Raw genomic sequence first — 22,990 nt, forward strand, 5'->3', positions numbered from 1 at the left:
ATAACAACCTAATAACATAATAACCTCAAAATTTGCAGAGCAGAATGCTTTGGTTCAGTAAATATTCTTCTGACAATTCTTGGTGGCTCGATGATTTGATATGTTTGGAGATATTTTTCATATTCAGGACCAGTAAATGTTTTGTGACATATTTTCTTATGACTACATCTGGATTTGCAACCAAGGAATCAGTCTGTTAATTAAAATTAACTTCCATGTAATGGTTTCATGAAGATGCAATTTGAGACCTGTAGAAACAATTGTATGTATGCATGCATGAATTCCAACTACTTTTCTTAGCTACTATTATACATTTAATTATTGAATTTTACAAAAAAAAGGCTTGAGATTTTCAATCAAACAATGAAAGGCAGAATATTCCTGCTGAGTGCTGAATGCACCATGCCTTCTTTTAAGGCATTCTCTTCCCTTAATCCCTGTAACCAGTAAGCCAAGACCTAGAATGATGTGAGCACCTCCACCCAATTCTTTCCGTGAGAGATATTTCTGGCACATGGGGACAGTTTTGATTTAGAATTTGTTTTTCTATTTTTAAACTTTTTCAGATTTTAGAGTTTTCCTGAACATGCTGATACCTCCCCTGGCTACTCAGTTGTTCTGTGTACACTGTCTTCATAACTCAGTTCCTAAGTTTAGTATCTGAATGTATGTAGTAGACCAATTTATTAGTAGATACTGAGTTTATTTTTAAAATTATGAGAATTTCTTTTAGTGTTGTAATGTTACTATAGCTTTCCATACAAACTCTATATAATTTTATTAATTCTTGGTCCCTGAAGGAAAAGGAAAAGGAGTGGAAATACATGGGGTTCATAGATTTGATTCATTTTTGTGTATTTATGATAGTTAATCATAGACTACAGTGTATTAACTAAAATTATTTTATTCCATTTTATCATCCATTGGTAATGACAAGATAGTTCAGACACAAAAATAACTGAATATTTAAAGTATTAGTTAAGAGAAACATACTATTTTTTCCATTCCCAATAGTGTTGTGAAATTCTTTCATCAGTGTGAAATTTTATCAGTAAAAAGGCAGTTAAATTGGCTGCCTTTCTATAGATTGCCAAGCTTATATGAAACTTTCTTGTTCCCTTGTGGCTAGAAGGTCCATGGGGATTCCAGATTAATCCATATAAATGATATAAACAAATGTTTTTAATATTTTAATATTTTTAACAGTAAATGTATGCAAGGAGTAACAGCAACACAATACAAATAATAAATATAGAGAAAAAACACTGGCACATTTTCCAATATCTGACTTGTTCATTGAATTACCCTCATTCTGTGTGTGTTTAGGGTGTATGTAGCATCTTGTTTGGCTATTGGTTATGGTGGATGTTGTGTGATTTCCTGCTAGCGACACCATCTTCTACCTAAAGTCAATTGGGCTGAGAAAATGAACAAACAAAATGGATACAAGACAGGAAAGAAATGCAGTGCTAAAAATGTGAGGTAAAATATCTTACTTGAGCTAGATTTTTCCAGTAGTCAAGTGCAATGCTAATGGATACCATATGAATTTGAAGAAAATTTTACTAGATAAGTGCTCTATGTGTGAGCCAACCTAGAGGCAATATAATTTCCACAGTCATATTAATTTCATAATATTGGATATATTTCTCTTTACCTTTTTGGAAGGCAGCTGATTTAACAATCTGTGCTATGATTCTTTCTGATATGAACTGTTAGCATATATATATATTCTTTTCTATATATCTATATATCTATATATCTATATTCTATATATATATCTATATATATACATATATGTCTATATTTCTTCCTATATATATATATCTGTGTGTGTGTGTGTGTGTGTGTGTGTGTGATATAGATATATATAGAATATATATATATAGATATATATGATATATAGATATATATATAGATAGATAGATAGATAGATAGATAGATAGATTTGTTTGGGTATTTTCCCACATCATTATAGTTGTGCTTTTAAAGTTGTAGCTACAACTTTAAAAGCACAACTATAATGACGTGGGAAAATACCCAAACAAAGCTGAATACCATACATGTAAGTACCCGCGAAAATGATGGTTGATGTAAGAACCTAGTAATGGTTGCTCTGCAGTAGTTGAGAAACAATAATCACAAGTATATCCTAGCTTTCCCTAATTTAGCAGTTGCTAGGTGTGTTTGATTTTTATCTCCATAATTCTCAACTAACATTCCTTTGAAATGGAAGTCTCAAGGCACTGGAAGGCACCAGCTTGAGGCAGAATAAGTCTTACATGAAGGTAAGAGTGTTTGTTCTATTTAACTGGACCAAAAGAACAGAAACATGGTGAAGTAGCAGCAAGTCTGCATATCTTCTTCGCAAGTTCAGCTGAAATTGCTGGAAGTTATTACAAGTTAATAAAGGCTGAACTTTTTCCTATTCCATAATGTCTACTACAACATTTGGATTTTGTCAACAACAACCTATCAGAGGACTCAGGCAATCTTGGTGTGTCTAAAATATATACTGCATTTATGTTTCTTGTAAAAGATCATAAAGTGTAACTGTAGTAAGCATTACATAAAATGGTAGTTTGAAAGACTGCAGGAGTAACACACTACATTATGTCTCCTTAGAAAGCAATAGCAGTACAGAGCATTAAAACAAGATCAAATGCAGGAAAATATTGTAAGAAAAGAAGATGATAATTCTAACTGAGGGAAAAGCTGCCTTTAAAAACAGTAATTGGGGCAGAAGAATTTGAAGGCAGCTTGAACCACAAACTTTTTAATTTTTTTTTTTAAATGCCTGTAGTGAGTTTCTCTGGATATCTGGACAGAGAACAACTTTGGAGAACTTCTCTAGATCTAAAGGAAAATTCTCAAAACTCAAAAAAAAAGTAATTTGACTACCATGCACAGGATGTGGATGGAACACAGACACTAAGAGTGATGTGTGTTGTCACAGCTTGATAACACATGAGCTATTTATACACAACTTTCTCGATTGTGTTTGATTTGAATGCTGATGTGCCATCAAGCCAGTGATCGTATAGCCAGAACTTCTTCAGGATAATCTGTTCCTATCCTGCTCCTTCAGGTCTTCCAATGATGTACTCACCATGGCTGGAATTGAGACCATCCATGTTGCCGCTGGGTATGTTCTTCTCTTTCCTTCTACCTTCCAAGCATTACAGATTTCTCAAGAGCTGGATTTTTGCAAAATGTGCCTAAAATAAGATAATATGAGTTTAGTCATTTAGGTTTTGAATAACAATTGTGAATTCATTTTTTTTCCTATGGCTTCAAAATGATTCCTGATTTTGTCTTTGAAAATGGTGAGTATATGCTGAAGATCCTACTATGGGAACTAGCTGCCTCTTCTGCTGTAGCTTGACATGGAACGTGCATGTGAGCAGTTTGTGATGCGTCCCTGAATCAGCCATTGGCCATTTCTTTGCTCAGTTAACTGAACTCTCCACCTCCTTGTATCAATAATATAGTCAGTTTGATTTTGGTGTGCTCCATCTGTGAATGTCCATATGCATAGGCGTCATTTTGTTTGAGGAATGTGTTAGCAATAAAGAAATCATTGGATTGGCAGAAACTGGTAAGTCATCCTGCTTTATTTTTGTGCCTTCCCCAAATGGGAATTGAACTCACATGCCTCATTTTTGAAAGTTATGTTAGTGCAGATCCACATTTAAACAACCTTAACTTAAAATGCTAACATTAAGATTGACTATGCTTTGTATAAATGTTAGCGGTTAGATACATAAATAATGACTTACAGGCCTAACCTAGATGTCACAGGGCTTCCAATTATGCATGTCCCTGATCCATTTCTTTCCTTATAAATCATCTTCTGGCTAATAGGCAGGATTCTACACACCTAGGAGAAAATCCATCAGTTATTGACAGTTTATCTGAAGTAAAGTAAAGACATCCTCAAGTTGAGCTTGACTTCCGGTGGCTGTAGCAATATAGTTTTCTTGATAAGATTACTGCAGTGGTTTGCAGTGCCTTTTTCTGGGATATTTCTTTAATTTTCTACTTCAGTTAACATCCCTGGGATTCCCAGACTGTGTCCCCTCTCAATACTAATCAGGGCAATCCTGTTTAGCTTTCAAGAGGTGCCAAGAACTGCTTGTCTCTGCCACTTGCTAGGTGAATATGACGGGGGAGGGGGAGAGAAAAATCTCCTGTCTGAAAGCCTGGTGTATATGCAAAGTGATACTTGCTGGGACATAATTAAAGAAGCTAGGTAACAGAAGAGCTACCAGACCAAAAAACAAAAAACTGACAGTAAATAGACCAATCAAGGAACCACCAAGATCACACCCACCAACACTGACAAGTGTATAAATTGTGAATGAACTCCACCTCCTTATTGGCGCTGATGAAGTTGCCCAGTTTGGTAAAGAAACATTTTCAAGAAAACAACCAAGTTTAGAGAGCATCAAGGACCCCACAAGAAATATAATTAAAAAAAAAACATTATTAAATAAAAATACTGTAAACAATAACATACCTACCATATTAGTCATAATCCATCTTCACTATCCATGGGGAAAATGTAGTTATATTATTTCATGGCCTGTAGACAACACATAATTGCCACTTGAAGAATTTAAGAGCCCTGGTGGCACAGTGGTTAGAATACAGTATTGCAGGCAAACTCTGCCCATTATCTGGAGTTCAACCCTCATCAACTCAAGGTTGACTCAGCCTTACATCCTTCTGAGGTTGGTAAAATGATTGACTCAGATTGTTGGGGGCAATATTCTGACTCTGTAAACTTTATGTTTTATTAATTACAAACACTTGTAAATGTTGTAAAAGAGAGTGCTGTAAAGCCCTATGGAGTGGTATAGAAGTCTAAGTGGTATTGTTAGTGCTATCCCCTTTTAAAGCTAAGATACACCATAAAACACTTTTTGTAAAACGATGACACACACACATACACACACATTCATATATATGGACTCTCTCTCTCTCTCTCTCTCTCTGTGTGTGTGTGTGTGTGTGTATCTTGTAGCTGTCATTGCATTTTATCATTGGGCTGTTATAATGACAAGTATCTAAATATGAGTTATAATGATTATTGGAAGCTGACAATCACTGTAGCAATGGATACAGAGTAATTTGAAGGAACTGTGAGTACTGCAGTTTTGTATCTTCAAAACGAACACGTATCTTTTATTTTTTGTAATATCAGCCAGTCTGGAATAGGTGCCTTGCAGTGTCTCAACAGAAGCTGAGAGAGGACCTGGGAGGCAGAATGGATTGAGAACACATGTCCAGCTGAACGAAATCCTGAAATTTCCTGCTACAGCGTGCTTAACAACTCAAGTATGGGTCAAGTGACAGCTCTGAAGTTCATTATTGCAATATAACTGTAGAAAGCAAAGAAGATGACCTTGCTATCAAAGTAGAAGGAAGTAGAAGGATTTTTTAAGACAGAAAAACTAGATAACATTCAGAGGCAGCTAAGAAGCAGAAGGAAGTACAGCAGAATTACACTCACAAATTTCTGTTATTTTAGCCTATCTTAATGAGCATAATTTTAACCTTCATGGCTTCTGGTAAGGATTCTACTAGACATCCCTGAATAAGTGGGGATGGCATTGCAGCAGAGATTGGCATTCAGACGGTGAATTCAAGCTGGTATAGTTTCTCTGAAAAAAGGAGAAATTGTGAGGTTGCCCATAGCCATAATGCAGCCTATATGGACATAATATTCTCACAAGTCTCATTTCTTAAACACTTTCAGATGTAACTGATTTACAGCTAAAAAGAGATTATCTGAGTGGCAGGATAAGAAAATTGCCTATTTGGGTTGCTATATTCTTGGCCTCCCTCTGGGGATTTCTAGTAATGCTTCTCAGGTATGTTCAGCAGCAAGCAACTGATGTATTTGGATTCACAGTATATTTCTTTTTCTGCAGTGTACACATTTCTCACAGTTTTCTTTCAGAGATGGATTACCAGAGTGATATTTTACACACACACACACCAAAAGAGAAGTGATAATTTATTGAGAAAACCACGACTATCCCTATCTGGAATAATGCATACTGTTAAGTTAAAGCACAATAGAAGATTGCTCAAAATACAAGTGCTTTGAGCAATCTTATTATTTACCATGATAATGAAAATCCATGAAGTAAGGAGGTTTGAATGTTGGGGAAAAGCAAAACAAATACAACAGGTAAGGCAGAAAATAAAATATAGGAATGCCTATCATCCTGAAAAAGTGCAATCTTTTCATAGATTTTTAAATGTTGACTGAGTATCTAACAGCTCCACTTTAAAAAAAAAGACTTGTTTCGGAGTGTTCTCATGTATGTCACAAGTTTTGTTTCCTGGGAAGCCTTATTAAAACGTTTCATTTACAAGAGAATGCCATGCTTCACGTTTCTCACATTGATATTTAAAAGTTTAGTTTGAAATGGTGCTGGTAGGTGAAGAAGAATACAGCTTGTCTTTGGAGATCTTATCTGTAAAAAGAGGCTGAAAAGATTATCACTTGATCCAGATGGATGGCAAGAGAGAAGAGAAGGAAAATGCATTATACCATCTGATTACCTGCCTATCCTCTGACTAACCTTGTTATTTGTGGAGAATAGCTTTCATTTGGAGTGGGAGAAACTATTTGGCCAAGATTATTAATTAATTTGTCACTTCAGTTGTGAAGCCTTCCTGGATTACATTCATTTACTGGGCCTTAAAAGAATTGCTCCTCTGATCCAATAAGATCAGTATCTGCAAAGTTGGCACCACCCAAAGAACAATCATTTCTGGAGTTCTGAGATCCTTCCACTTTTATTTTTTGTCTATAGAAGTGCCTGTTGGAGAGAACGAAGGTAAGAAAAATCTGGACAATTGCTTTGTTAAGCGATATTTCAAGAAAACAGGGGGCGTAGAAAATGGTCTGGGAGTGAACACTGAAGCAACCACTGGGAATAGGAGATATGGTAGAAGAATGGAATTTAAAGGAATTCAAAGGAATTCGATTCAGTGGTTGCCCTCACTCTTTTTTAGATAGCAGAACTAACTAAGAAAGCCAAGGTGACTGAGATAGTGGACTACATCCTGAAAATCCTGTTTTTTTTGTTTTTTTTAATGCCATATCCATTGTGGGCAAAACATTTTCTTATTCAGGAATAAACCTGAATAAAAGTGCAACAGAGATCTGGCTGGCAGAAGAGGGAGGAAATTCATCCTTAGCTCACATGGTTACTCTGTGATACAAGATGCTTGGACTGAAGGATGAGGAGGTGATTGATGGCTGGGGTCTCTTATAAGTTCTCTTGTTTCATTGATTAGATGCCTAATGTTGCACTTTAGATGTCACGCATGTAGAGGTAGTCCTTACTTATTGACCACAACAGGGACCGGCAGCTCCATCACTAAATGGTGCAGTTGTTAAGTTGTTACATGTTTCTCTATCTGGAGATTGCTGTGGGTATAACTAAGCTGTCAACCGGCACAAGGCGTGGGAACTTATGATGCCATGACTGAAAGACTCCACTTGTTGTCAATTCCTTACGAGACACAGTTTAATGTATCAGTATTGACCTGTAAATCCCCTTAATGGCTTAGGGCTTGACTATTTAAGGGACTCCCTCTCCCCTTACAAAACTGTCTGGTACTTAAGGCTGGCAGGAGACACCCTCATGAAGATGCCCCCACTGTCAGGGGTTCATCTTTCTGGCATGTGGGAGGAGGCCTTTCTCCTTCCTTGTTTCCAGGCTGTGGAACACCCTCCCTTGGGAGTTCCATCTGAGTCTATAGGAACCTTGTAAAGACACAGCTCCTTTGCCATGGTCTTCATTGTTACAGGATGGTAGCCTTTATTTTATTGCTAATTTTAATTTGTAGTTTTGGTGTTTTTGCTTTTAAATTTTGTTAGTTACTTTAAGTGCCAGAGCAGAAAGTTGGGATATAAATAAAACTAATAAATAAATGATGTATATGTGTGCGTGTGTAGATGATGGCAGCAGGCAGAGCACAGCTTGTCAATTACTCTGTAATGAAGATCATTTTGATCATGGAATCTTTTGGTTTTTTTTTAGCATATGTTATATTTAACCAGATATCAACTATTTCTAAATGATAAAGTATTGCCGAATAAATTAAGCAGTAGTAAACCACTGCAATAACAAACAGTCAAAATAATTAGGTATGCTAGAAAGAAAATCCTAAACAAGATTATAATAAACTGAAAAAGCAGTGATGGAGAGCAGTGGTGTAATTGGGGAGGAAGCACTTAAAACACTTTCCCATTTCCCACATCTTAAATTGGTTTATTAAACTCTGTAACTTTAAGGTGTATAGACTTCAATTCCTAGAATTCTGAATATTTTAAAATATGTTTTAAATGCATGTTTCACCTCCTAAGGGAGGTGAGGAAGAGCATGACAGAGGATTGGGAAAGCAATGGGGAGGAAAAAGGTTAAGCAATTCTCCTGCTTCTCTGCTTGACTCCTCTGGAAGATTCATCACATACATATTTGCTGTTTCCATATGTTAGAATGAACTGCCTTCCAAATAATTTTATTAAAAATATTAACTGTATCTTTGTTAAGTCCTAATATTTACAAAAGCACCTTTTCTTTCCTGCAACAATAATTATATCATAGGTTTTCACAAATTCTTAAAATGCCATCAGTTTTGTCATATATTTTTTTCTTTTGTTTCCTAGAAAAACTACCCCTATAGAGGAGGCTCATCTAAGAAAATGAAAGGAAACCAATGGCTATCTTTGGCTTCATTTTATATAAGGAGTGCACTCAAATGAAATAGCTCCCATATGAAATATACTGTATTTTCCTTCCTTTAACAGAAAGGGGGACTTAAGGAAAACCCTACCGCATCTGTATGACTATAGTATAGATTCTAAATCTGGAAATAAAGTCAGTAAAGTTTACCTGGTCCTACACCCCCTCCCCCCTCATTTTTTAGGATGAGGACTGTTTCTGGGATTTTTTTTCTTAGTGCCAAATATTCAGAGGTATTTCCCACAGAAATTCCTATAATTTACCTGGCTAATTTTATAAAATAAAATACTTATAAAACACACATAGATGTAAGAAATAAATATTGATAAACAATGAGCCACTTAAATGGTTATGTAGACAGGCATGATTTATGCACGTGTTTCCCTTAACCTAGCCATCTTATAGTTATAGTTGTATATGTGTGTGTCAGTGGTGGGATTCAGTTTTTTTTACTACCGGTTCTGTGGGTGTGGCTTGGTGGGCATGGCAGGGGAAGGATACTGTAAAATCTCCAGTCAGAGGTGACATTTGCTGGTTCTCCGAACTACTCAAAATTTCTGCTATCGGTTCTCCAGAACTGGTCAGAACCTGCTGAATACCACCTCTGGTTATAGTATGATTTATCCTGAACATGTTAACTATGGGAAGGGGAAAGGAACTCTAGAGGGCACTGAATCCCCATGTGCTAATTACTTAAAATCTCATTTTAAAAAGCTTTTGCTTCTGATAGATGACGCAGAAACAATGCAATTATTTTTTAAAGAACTGAACTGCGTTTGAAATTAAACTGTTTTGCTCAAACTAGATTTTATAGTATACTTTTCTGCCATAGTTCATAGATTTATAAGTAACCAATGATGCTTCTGAATGTGATAAATGAATCCTAATGTGAAATTATTTTTAATAACTTGATTATACAATTGTTACATTTCTGTTAGAAAAAATATGTAGATTTGTATGAATTTATTCTCAATTTTTTAATAACATACACTTCAGAAAATGTTTTGGGACATCATTGAGTGTTAAAATAATCAAATGTGGCACTTTCATTTTGAATAGCAGTTAAGCTGTTGTATTTGTTTTGAAAAAAAAATTGAGACCAGCCATATTACTAGATATGGAAAGCTGAGAAAAAAGTCTTGGCTCAGGTCCTCTATTAATGTAAAACATCTCTCCAAGAAAACATTTTATCCTTATTAATATGACACTTAAAATATACATTGCTCTTTGTAGAATGTGTATGATTCGCAGATGTTAACTCAGCATTTGCACATGCAGGAGAACACACACACACACACACACACACACACACACACACAATCTTTCTTATATAGCTTATTATAATCTGGACCCGCTTTAGCTTTGCAAACTGGTTCTCAACACTAATTATCTAGAAGCACTGTTTCTGATATGTAGCTACAATACTTCAGTCCTAAAAATTTAAGCTACATTCCAAGTAGTGATGAAGCCTTTCCATCTTCTATTTCTAGTGCTAAAAAGGCAGAGAAGTTCTCCTATTATTAAAAGACATTTTCTGACAGTACTATTAAAACTAAACAAATCTCCATTTGCATGGATAGAAGCTCACAATGTTTTTTTTCAAGTCAGTTCCTGTTCTACCTTCAAATGACAGGGATTGCCCCATAATTTTCCATAATGTATAATTTAGTGCAATAGGGATGAAGTATGGAACATGTTTGCTCAGGATTCCATGGCACCTCTCGCTACCGTTTCCCTATTGATTTCTCTCTCGTGGTCTAAGAGCCATGCCCACTGATGTTCATTCCCGCTTGGGCTGGGTTTTTTCTCCTTCAGTTTGGATCAGAAAGGATCAATTCGCATTCAGTTACAGCACTAAAATATTTTATCTCCCTTGAGTCTTATGGGCAATTTTCATCTAAATGTCCCCAAAGACATTTAAAAATAGTTCTTAGGGAATGATGTATTGAGAAAAAAAAAGTTTTATCTTTGTACCTCTTTCTTAATAGTTTTTTCCTTTGTTAATTCATTTTTCCCATTGTGTTATTAAAGTTTTTTTCTCTTCAAATAGCTTCTTTCTTTCTTTCTTTCTTTCTTTCTTTCTTTCTTTCTTTCTTTCTTTCTTTCTTTCTTTCTTTCTTTCTTTCTTTCTTTCTTTCTTTCTTTCTTTCTTTCTTTCTTTCTTTCTCTGTCTGTGTGTCTAAATATCCAAAGTGACTCTGGGCAGCTTACAATGGCGTAAAAGGATAGAAAAGCATTAAAAGTATTAAAAGCATTACAATTAGCAACAGTTAAATAAAGGTTTACAAAATGAACCTTAAGAGGATTACTATTTTGGAGTTTCTTTTTGACAGCCCCTCTCCCCCTTAAAGTCTGCACTACTATTACTGTTAATCTTCTCACCACTCCTTATCACCCATCCCCTCCCACTTGTGATTGTAGGACTGTAACTTTGTTGCTTGTATCCTTACGATTTATATTGACTGTTTCCTAGTATGATTTGATTGTTGATTGTACCCTAGGACTGTCATTAAGTGTTGTACGTTATGATTCTTGATTCTTAACGAATATACCTTTTCTTTATGTATGCTGAGAGTATTTACACCAAGACAAATTCCTTGTGTTGTCCAATCACACTTGGCCAATAAAAGTATTCTATTCTATTCTAAACGGAGGAAATATTTACTATGCTGGTAAACAGTTGCATTGAACATTAATATACAATTATTTATGTAAGCAAAATGTTCTGTTTCCAAGCAACCAAAACTCTGTGGCCAAACAGTTACTTCTTCAAAGTATATTAAAGCCAAGATGTTGCTAAGTAGTTAAAAATTTTGAGTCATGGTCATATGTTCCATGATTGTATAGCATTTATAGAAGATATATATAGATAGATTGTGCCTTCGAGTCATTGTTTACTCTTGGCAACTGCCTGGATGAGTTCCTACTTGGCAAGATTTTTGGAAGTAGGTTGCCCTTGCCTTCTTCCTAGGGCTGAGGGAAAATGATTAGGCCGACGTAACCCAGCTGGCTTCATGCCTAAAGTGGGACTAAAACCAGGAGGTTTCCAGCCTAGAGCTTAACAACCACTCCAAGCCGGCTCTCACTGTGTAGCATCTGCACTTGTCATATTATAGTTACACAAAATTATTAGACATTACTTATATTTCTCAAATGTAAACATACTGAATATAGAACATTGACTTTTCCTTCACTATTGAGCAATTATAGACTTTAGGTTCTCTTCATATTTTTAGATTGCTAAGGTACATGTCCAATAATCTAGCTCAGGGGTCCCCAACCACCGGGCCCCGGACCGGTACCAGTCCGTGGAACATTTTCTACTGGGCCGTTGGTTTGCTGGGTGCTGCTATCTTGTTTTGATGAGAAAGTGCTTCTGGTGAGCTTTTCCAGTTGGAAAGTGGCGTTTGGGTCCTGAAGGAATCCTCGTGCCTTAGTTTCATCGAAGCGGGGTGCGGCTTTGAACAAAACTAAGGCGCGAGGATTCTTTCAGCACCCAAGGCAAGGCGAGCCGAGCGACCGTCCCGAAGCTGTCCCGAAGCCGTCCCGAAGCCCATCAACAAAGGTACAAAGGAGGAGTTGAAGGTGGCGGGGAGAAGTGGGGGACGGCTGGCTGGCCGGTCGCTTGGCTCGCCTTGCCATGCGTGCTGATGCTGGTACCAGGCCGCGGATCATTTTGTGATACCGGGCTGTGGCACAAAAAAGGTTGGGGGCCACTGATCTAGCTAATATTCTGAGCCCCGCCTCCACCATGGTAATGTGTAATACTTCATTTATTTTAAACTATAATGAACACAATCCCTTACAGGGAAAAATGTGGGAAAATATGTGTTCCTCTCCCCCCTCCAATACATCCTATTGGTTCAGTGGAATTTATTCTGTATGAATATTTGTAAAAATTAAGCAGTCAAGAAGTGTAACCTCGATAAAAAAAAAAATTGAAGAAATGTGAGAATCATGATAATGCAAACTCTTATTCAATATGTTTTCTAAGTCTGCAGAGTCAGTGCAAAGAACAGATGTATGGCAACTTCGATAAAGAAAGAAGAGGTTTTATAGAGATAAACCATATTTACATGCCATTCAAAAGACAACAAAAAAAACTAAGAAGGAAACAAAAAGACTAGAATACATCCTCTCCAACAGTCAAATCCAGACAAGCAGGACTTAAATCCAGACAAACAATCATGCAGAAAACAATACCCTACTCAAAGAAACCACATCCCAACCAAAACTGTAATGAAATGTCTGCAAGCAAACAATCAGACAGAAGATTCTGACAATATGGAATGTCACATTTCAGTTGTTCAAAATCAGTCCTCCAAGAATATGATTAAAGTGACGTTTGCTTCTTCTTCTGCCTGAGGAGAATACTGTACACACATACACATACCTGCAGCAAGAACATTGCGCTCTCCTAAAATTGGGGATTTGAACATTTTTTCCATGAAGTTAATGGAGTAAATAAATTATGAAAGGGGGAAAAGGAGGTAGTTATAATTATTCTGGTTTATTTTTAATTGCAGCAATTAATGGGTAACCAAATCTGAGTTGCCCACCACTAACTGGCACTAATCTTTGCTAGCATCTGGCAATTGTCTTTTTTGTACTATTGTCCAGAAATAACCTGCATGGAGTCACTGAGAGTGAGTTGGGCAGCCATATACATTCTATTAAGAAATGTATTTGTTTTTTTCACTTTGACACTCCATTGCTGCAGCAGACCAATGGGATTTCTTCTACAGTGTATGAGACTAGTTTTTGCAAAGATTTAGAGGAGTAAAATAAACAAATCCTTTTGTCTGTTTGCATAAGCTCAGGTATAGTTTCCAAAAATTACCTGGCTCTTTTCACTATACATAGAAGAAATTAAAAAGAAAGCTCAATTACCATGTTGATTCGAAAAGGGAAAGGGAGAAAAGAGTGTTCACTTTCAGATAACAGATAATCAGAGTTGGAAGGGACCTTGTAGGTCATCTAGTCCAACCCTCCGCCCAAGCGGGAGACCTTACAACATTTCTGACAAATGGCAGTCCAATCTCTTCTTGAAAGTCTCAAGTGATGGCGCTCCCACAACTTCCGAGGGCAAGTTGTTCCATTGGTTGATTGTTCTCACTGTCAGAAAGTTTCTCCTTACTTCCAGGTTAAATCTCTCCTTGTTCAGTTTCCATCCATTATTCCTTGTCTGGCCTAGAGGAGCTTTAGAAAATAGCTTGACCCCTTCCTCCCTCTGGCAGCCCCTCAAATATTGGAAGACCGCTATCATGTCTCCCCTGGGTTCTTCTCTTTACTAGACTAGCCGAGCCCAGTTTCTGCAACCGTTCATTGTATGTTTTAGCCTCCAGTCCCCTAATCATCCTGGTTGCTCTTCTCTGTACTTTTTCTAGGGTCTCAACATCTTTTTTGTAATGTGGTGAACAAAACAGGATGCAGTACTCTAGGTATGGTCTTACTAAGGCTTTATAGAGTGGTATTAGTACCTCGCTTGATCTTGATTGTATCCCCCTGTTAATGCAACTTAGGATTGCATTAGCTTTTTTGGCTGCTGCTGCACACTGCTGGCTCCTATTTAGCTGGTTGTCCACTAAGACTCCAAGATCCCTCTCACGGTTACTGCTATCAGGGAATAACTTCAGGAAATACATTTTGTGTCTCCTGCCCTAAGCAAAAGACTGTTATCGAACAGAGGGGACTGCCTCTCCCCGACTGTGTCTACCCATTCCATCAGATCGTGCATGCAGGTCCCATCTATCAAAGAGTCCACCTGGCAGTAAGAGAGCAGTTTCAGTCATGCTCGCTGCTTGCTTGGAACCTCATCACACTGGACGATCTGATTAGCCTCAAACTTGTTGGCCATTCCTAACGCATAGAAAGCTTGGTTGTATAATCAGGTGTGGATGCTGGGACTCATGGCAAAGCCTGGCAGATGGTGGTGCTGATGATTGTGGTGGGTTTTTGGCTGCTGCTTAGTATTTATTCTGTGTTTTTATCTGTTGGTACCACTCAGAGTCATGATGCTTAGATGGAAAGCCAAATCAATTGAAATATATACATATGTTATATAGAATGTGCAAATGATAAAGGTAAAGAAACAGGGAAAGTTTGTCGAGGGGCTCACTGAAATATTTTCTGTACTGAAATCAGGATTAAAAGTTGCAATTGGGGCTTGTGTAACATGAAATATCAATATTTTACTCCTTTTTTGTTTCTTTTTCAAACTTCCATTGCAAACCAACTCCCAGAGATGGTTATGTAAAAAGGGGGGGGGGGGGGGGGGGGGGTGAAAGAAAAAGAAAAAAAAATTGGAAAATATTTTTTTTTTAATTTTTTATTATTTTTATTAAAATAAGAGAAAATAAAAAAATAAAAAAAAAAAAAATTAAAAATGATTTAATTTTTGATTAAAAAAAAAAAAAAAAAAAAAAAAAATTAAAATAATTAATTAAAAAAAAAAAAAATTTTACAAAAAAAAAAAAAAAAAAAAAAAAAAAAAAAAAAAAAAAAAAAAAAAAAAAAACAAAAATTTATAAGAAAAAAAAAAATTAATAAAAAAAGGGAATTATATATTTAATAATTTATTTACTTTTTTTTTTTTTCCAAACCCCAAAAACAACCGCGCTACCAGAGCGTCTCACGCCGTTCCTAAGTGGTATAAACCAAAGGGCTGGTTTACACACTTGATGTCTTTTTTTTTTTTTTTTTTTATTTGTTCCCCTTTTATTTTTTTAATTATTTATATACTCTTATATTTATTTTTTTTTAAAAAATTGAAAAACCAAAAAAAAAAAAAAAAAAAATAAGTGAATATATTTGGGTGGTAGTCCTGTACATATCAGCTTGGTTGTGTATTGATAAAGTGTTTTATGCTACACAAGACATATGATTCTAAGTATTCTTTAGCTGGGACACTGCTCTAACCTTTACATCTCTCTGGTTTTATTGCATTAATGTGCTTTGACTGCCAAGAATTTACATGATCATACCTGATAGTCACCTATTATTCATGTCACATATGTTAAGCAGTTATTTGCAATAATTCTGTCACCACATGCTGACAGCAAGCTCATGCCACAGCTTATGAGACATCAGTGCACTAGGCCCCTGAAACCTATCCAAAGTCTTCATGGGAAATGCTGCTAACAAATGTTGGTGAGTACATTGCATTCCGTTATCTCCTTGGGAGTTAAATTACACCACTCACTCAATCGTTTTTGCTTGTTCAGACAATGAGGGTAGGTCAGGAACAGGTAAATAATCTCTTTAGCCTGCCTTCTCTGAAGTGACACTGGAATGAAGGAGAACATTTTAGAGAGATATCAGTTTCCAAAGTAGGAATCTACAAACAGGCACACACATTTGCAGCTTAGTAATTTTACCTTCTTCTCCTTTTGGGGAACAAAGCAAAGCAGGCCTGCTTGTCATGTTGTAAAGAGATGAAACAACTACTGTGCAGGTAAGCAAATTTTTTGACAGTGAGTTTGTTTGTCTACCAGTATCACAGTCTCCTTCAGATGAAGAGGGGAGCAAAAAGGATATCTAATTGAAAGAATGTTATGTTATGATTTAGTATATTAGAATAAAATAATAATTTAGTAAGGTTTCAATTTTCTGTCTGCTTTTCTATCCTTAAAGAATTGTTGGTTCTGACCCACATATTCTTGTATGAAGAAAGAGGCTGGACACCTAGTAGTATATGTAAAACTTTCTTGCCAAACTAGGCAATGGATCTCTCAGTTTATATGGTACTAATTATTTTTAAAGGAAGGATTGAGATTATTAAATAGTCCAAGCTGATAGCTGTGCATATTTATTTGATGCTCGTATGATGATCGTGGTTTACAAAGCCTCCACATGATGTATAGCCCTTTTCTTTTAAATCTATACTCATTTTTTTCACAGACAGCCAATCTTTAAAGAATTCTTTGCTTTGGATCTTCTGATCCATAAAGTCAAGCCTGACTGTTTTCCTAAATAAAGGCTTCTTTGTCTTGTTTTCTTACATAAAGGTTTCTTTATCTTGCTAGACAAACATAAAAGACAACTTTTGACTACTTTATGTAAGTTGTATGGCAAAGCACAACAGCAGGAGAAGCACACTCTTTCCGATAAAGTAGTGAAACACTTATTTCTAGAGGGCCAGAAGCTTCAACTAATAACATCTCTAACTTCCTTGGTTCTGCAGCTATTGTTTGATTTAACATATCATGTGTCATTAGGAACAGGAGAGAGAGAGGCAGGGCGGGGGAGAGGGAGGAAGGTTGGGAGGAGAGAGAGAGAAAGAGAGGGAGGTGTGATTGTGTTTACTGTTCCTATCCTTTGTTCAAACATTTTAAGGTAAGTATGAAAAAGGTGGTAAGTTTAATTACCGAGATGAGAATTTGGTTTATGCTTTTCCTGAAGATGTTCACAAAAGAGCAAGTTGTAAAGTTACCAGACCTGGACTGCAAAGAGATGGAGAAAATTCTGTCATGTGGCTGCCATTTAGAACTAACTCATCCAGATTTTTACAGCCCACATTTGGCAGATGTACTACTTGCAGGTTTATATAAATAGCACCTGTATTGATTGGAAACGCTCTTTTAAAGAATATGGTTTGTACATTTCCCATTAGAACATTTCAACATAACACACTTAGATAGGTAGCCAGACAGTATCTACATGCCATGTATAACATAACAAGGAATTTATTTTATCCTTGAAGGCTCCCCCCCCCCCCATGCCTGTTAGATTTTAAAGAGTTTGGGGGATCACATGCTAGGAGAGCCTGGTTTTGTTTACCAATTTAGCTACATTGATTTCATCAACCTTCCTTTTATCAGAAAGCAACTATAAGTTTCATATTACATGTGGAAAAAGGGCAAACGTGTTGTCATTTCCTGTCCAAAGCTAGATAAATGAGCACATATGGAGAGATGAAAGAAAAAATCAGAAAATACCAGTGGTTCTCAAATTTATTAAATAAATGCCATAAGGTTACAATAAAAAAATGTAGGGACCCAAAGTAGATGATTGTAATACTGAAGCAGTTTAGGTACAGTCTAGCAAATGTACTAAACTACATCTCATGGAATACAATGGGCCGGGAATTAATAGTGACCATGACTTCTCAATTGTGTCTCAGTGCTTTCTGCTTTAAAGGGAAAGGTAGACTTGCTGCCAAGGCAGACATATTTCTATTTGGGAGATTTTTCAAGCTTCCTAAATGGGGTAAGAGAAGGTGACAGGCATGAAAAAAACAAACCAAAACCAGGAACCAGACCTCACAGTACCTGAGAAAGTAGGTGGAAATCAAGCACAAGGCATTTCTGGGTCTCACATTATGCCCCAGGGACATCTCTGAGCAGATCCATAACAGGTCATCCACCCTGACTTCCAAGATCATGTGTTGCAAAGAAAGTCAGGGATCTCAGTCACCTTGAAACGGAATTGTACAGGTTCAAGGAGGAAAAACCTACTTTCATTCCCATACTCATATTTATAACGCAAGATCATTTAGTGATCTAAATTACGTGCTGCTACAACTAGAACCCAAATTACTATGCTGTAATTTTGATGCTATATTGAATCTGCTCAATAAACACCTGAAGTCACATGAATAATCCAAGATCCCTGGGCAAGGGCAAGACAGATGTTTGCTCCTGGAGATGTTGCTCCAGATCATTAAGTTCCTGCTCCCAGTTAACGCTTTGTTAGCTGATCATGCTGAGAACTAGGATCCTTGTAATTTCAGGAACGGTATTTTTCATTGCTGAAGGTTGTTATAAGTTGCCCACCAATGTGCTATGCGGTCAATAAATAAAATTAAGGTCAAGATGACATAGCAGCAGAGATGTCCTCAGGGAAGGTCAAGGAGAGGCAAATGATTCAAGTTATTGCAAGACTGCATTGCATAACATAGCCTGGACTCCAGGAGACACTTCTGTAACGGCTTGCTTATGGAACTTTTAAAATACGTTAGAGAGATTCATAGTAGATACATATGTCAACAGGTATGAGTCACAAGGTGACCGGCACATCCATGTTTAAAATTGTATCTCTTGAGAACACCAGTTTATAGGCACAGCTAACACAAATAAAGTACTTGCTTGGGGGCTCTAACTAATAACCAGCTGCTGTTGAATTCCAATCTAGCTTCTAAATTAGCATTCAGTCAAGGGGACTGGAGCCAAAAGGTTTATATTCTTATCAGCGTATTTAAAATTACATGAATTTATTTATTTATTTATTTATTTGTTAGTTTATTTATTTATTTATTCCCATCTTTATTATTTTTACAGATAACTCAAGGGGACGAACATATCCAAATACCTACCTACTTCTATTTTCCTCTCTTTTTTGTAGACTGGTTTTGATTTTGTTCCAAGCCTGAAATCGGGCCCTATGAACCGTACTTTAAACAGTGGCAGCATTTTAAATATAGTTTACACTTATGATACATCCAGACATTTATATTCATTTAAAGTGAACGTCATGGAGGATAGCACAAATATTTTCCTCTGGTTTGCATTATGTATTGCTAGTTTTTCTTGTATTAGAAATTGTAATTTTGGAGAAAAAAGGAAAGGAAAATATTAGCCAGTTTGCTATAACTCTGCATAACGTGTGTACAATTTACAGCTATTAGCTTAATATACTTTATATATTTATATAAAATATGTATCCCATAAAAATATAAAACAAATGGAAAATACATTTTATGGAATTTATGGTATAAAAAGCATGAATATTTTCATACTACAAGTTGGACAAACCATGCAGTGCATTGCTTTTAGAGTTATATAGGTTCCATGGCTACTATATCAAGTAATAGCATTCCCCATCTTAGAAAAAAAAAAAAAGCTATGCTTATTTTATCAAGAAAGTTAAGGAAATTAAAAAAAAACTGTTGTTTGATGTGTTTATTTAATATTTATTCTAAATTTTAAAGAAACTATTTCTTCCAAATGGACTTTTGCTTGTTTTATGTTTGTTATAATTTATTTTACTAATAAATGAACTATTGTTTCATTCTCAATTGCTAACACATGTTTCTTTTTAAAAAAGAAACAAAGTTTAAAGAGAAAAATTGATAAATTTCAATATTTTTGCATTCCATGTTGAATTCTGACATGTTGAATTCTGAATTATTACTATCCTTTCGGAAGAATATGTTCACTTTTGCTTCTAAATGTTGTCTTCATCTTTCTTTTTTAAAAAAGGAGTGTGCCATTGAAGTTAGAAAAAAATTAAATGAATGAGCTGCATGTCACATTTTTCTAATGAATTCAGGGAATGCAAGTCAGGCAGGGTCTCTCCCACATCTGTAATGTAGAGGTAGTACAAACACCGGAGGTGGGTATTCAGCAGGTTCTGACCCGTTCTGGAGAACCGCTAGCGGAAATTTTGAGTAGTTTGGAGAACCGGCAAATACTACCTCTGACTGGAGATTTTACAGTATCCTTCCCCTGCCACGCCCACCAAGCCACGCCCACAGAACCGGTAGTCCCACCACTGACAAACACAGACCAGTCCAAGGTGGAACCAAGCTTATCTTATGCCTTGATCAACTTCTTTGAAGACTCTCCATAATGCCTGCCTCAAAGGCTCCTGAAAGATCCATGATACTAACTAGAGAAGGAATCCTCTGCACACCTGTAGGCATTCAAGAATTGGTGGGTTATATCCCATCAAGTTGTTTTTAACCCCTAACAATCACATAGACAGGTTTTCTTTGTGACAATCTGTCCCTAACCTGCTGCTTCAGGTCAACAATTGATGAGTCCATTGAATGTTTTATTTATAAATAACTATGAAAGCCAGCTTTATTAGCATCTTTTCCATCTGTATCAACTTACTTAAGGCTGTATGAAACAAATACTGTGGTGGATGGGTGGGTGGGGAAGCAAAACATCACTATTATGCATTTATATACCACCTTTAGTGTAACAGATTCTGAATATGTGGCGTCTTGCTTATATACCTTGAGTTCAGCTGTAGAATTTCCCCCCTCAAATTATCATTCCGGATTGTTTCCTAGGGCTGTACCATGAAATCTTAATTCCTGGGTTTTGTACATTTTATTACTCCTAACCGGCTGGGAGCTTAACCGTAAGCCACTTTTCCTGCTTCTGTGCAACATACACACGCTTGTAATCCCCAAATTCTTCATCTTGGTCTATCTATGCTTTTGTTGGCCTAATCAAGGGGAATGGTGGTTTCATGGTTTTTAAAAAAAAGGATTGCTTTAATCCAGCCATGGGAAACTTCAGTTAGCTTCTTAGTACGTCTGTCTTTTTAGGATGATATAATGTTACAAGCTGTGATCTGTACCTTTACTTTTGCAAAGCAGCCCTGGCTGAAAGATAGATTTTGTAGGGGAAAATGTTTCAGTTGCAAGGGTCAGATATGATGCTAGGTGCTGCTTATGCGGCCCTTTCACAATGCCCACAACCATGCACATCAAATTGTTTTACTTACCACCACTACCATCACAGAGACCATATTCAAAGTATCGCCACTAATAATGGTAGAAAAGCAGCCATCTGCTATTATTTGTGGTGGGGAAACATCGCTTTTAATCAAGATCATTGACGGCAGGGTAGAAATGGAGTTAAAGTCTGTCCCTGTTCCTTCAATGATCCTGATTAATGTTGTTGGTTCTCAACCACTAATACCAGCAGAGTGCTGCTTTTCTATTGCTTTCAATAGTAAGAAATGGCTTGTTGTTTTGCTACTGTCAGTCGTAATTGTTTAACAGCTATTACCATCTTAATCAGGATTATGATTAAGAGTTTTTTTAGGGGTCTGATAATATAGAGAACAAAGCACATGCCCAGATATATCCTTTCTTCAGGATGATGGTAGCAATGCAGCTGCTGCAAGTAGACCAACCGGTTCTATTGCAATGGGGTTTTTGAAGGCTACATGGAGATAGCTTATCTATTTTTGTTTCAGGGGTATCCACTGCACAAGTCACCCGATCACTTTCATCCTGGACACTTAGATAGAGAAAAGATCCATTAGGTAATCACCAAGCAATGCAGGTTAGCAAGGATGCTTAGTTATCCACCACTTATGATGAGCCAACCTCTGGCTAAGTCAGCAGTTTTGTTTATTTATTAAATTAAATTTCTCTAGGTGCCCATCTCAGTAAATGACTCTGGACAGTTTACAGTTCAAAAACGTATATTACAATTAAAATCTTAAAAAAGATTTTAAAACAAGACAACAATAAAATCCATTAAAACAATAAAAACCATTAAAAGGTCTAATTCAAGTACACACAAAGCAGGACATCTGGCCTATAAACAATATAGCAAGGAAGTGAGGCCCTTGGCGCATGTAGCATCCAAGGCTCGGGAATATAGCCGGATTCTGAAAGCTTTTTTAGGAGGAAGCAAATACAGAGCTCATCGACTGCCCATTTCCTATATCACGCTACCCTGACTTTGGGAGGATTTTTTTATGCCAGTTTCCAGCATTTATTTCCAGTTCCAGCAAAACAAAAAACAAAACAAAAAAACAACCCCATTGTGAAAAATGGGTTCACTTAATGGTTACCCTATTAATTTAACAACTGTGGCATTCACTTAATAACTGCTACAACAAACCAGTTATGGTCACATGGTGACCCACTTAACAGTCACAACTTACAGCTGTAATTCCAGGCTCAATTATAGTCATAAGTTAAGGACTACCTGTAACCAAAAGCCTATAGAGATACTAGCTGAATTAACGCAGAAAGTTCAATTCAAAATGCTTCAAAAATCTATGGAAAAGAAATAAGCTCTCACCTTTGCACTTTTTCCTGAAGTGACACAGCTAAGATTGCGGTGGAGGTGGTGGGGAGACAAGTTGCCCCTGGTCGCTTGGTTTTTACACCAGGGGAGCTGCCATAACTGGTTAGCAAGTTTTACCCTTTCTGGGGAAACCCCACTTCATCATAGTTGTAATGGGGTTGTGGATTGCTGACAATTGGAGAAGCAGCAGAACAAGTTTGCACAAAGAGAAATATGGTCATGGCACGGGAGGAAAAAAACCACTACAGAGAAAGTGGCTTGACTATAGTTTAATTCAGACTGATGAAAGCATGGTCCAGTGGCTGAGTTAACTTGACACCCATGTGTTTATTGTCAAGAGACTTAAACCTTCCCCAATCATACAGAATTTAAAAGCCTCGAGTCTATTTTTAGACCACTCATGGCTGAGCTAAGCTCCTGATTGTGTTGACAGAACCAGCA

At 36.6% G+C, this 22,990-nt stretch overlaps 1 long non-coding RNA gene across 2 annotated transcripts; it reads right to left on the minus strand.

The window, feature by feature from the left end:
- Window positions 1-2,084: 2,084 nt before the first annotated feature.
- LOC148131381 (uncharacterized) lies at window positions 2,085-22,811 on the minus strand. 2 transcript variants are annotated; one of them, XR_015748760.1, is made up of 4 exons: window positions 10,746-10,780; window positions 4,524-4,585; window positions 3,780-3,880; window positions 2,085-3,218 (listed from the first exon to the last, which is right to left on the minus strand). It is a non-coding gene; the product is annotated as an uncharacterized LOC148131381 (long non-coding RNA). The 2 variants fall into 2 exon arrangements; XR_015748761.1 differs by lacking the exons at window positions 4,524-4,585; window positions 10,746-10,780 and adding an exon at window positions 22,544-22,811.
- Between the last annotated feature and the right edge of the window lie 179 nt (window positions 22,812-22,990).

This window comes from Notechis scutatus, chromosome 3 (genome assembly GCF_049901735.1).
Source record: "Notechis scutatus isolate UNSWTSFEM ecotype Mainland chromosome 3, rNotScu1.2, whole genome shotgun sequence".
Taxonomy (NCBI): domain Eukaryota; kingdom Metazoa; phylum Chordata; class Lepidosauria; order Squamata; family Elapidae; genus Notechis; species Notechis scutatus.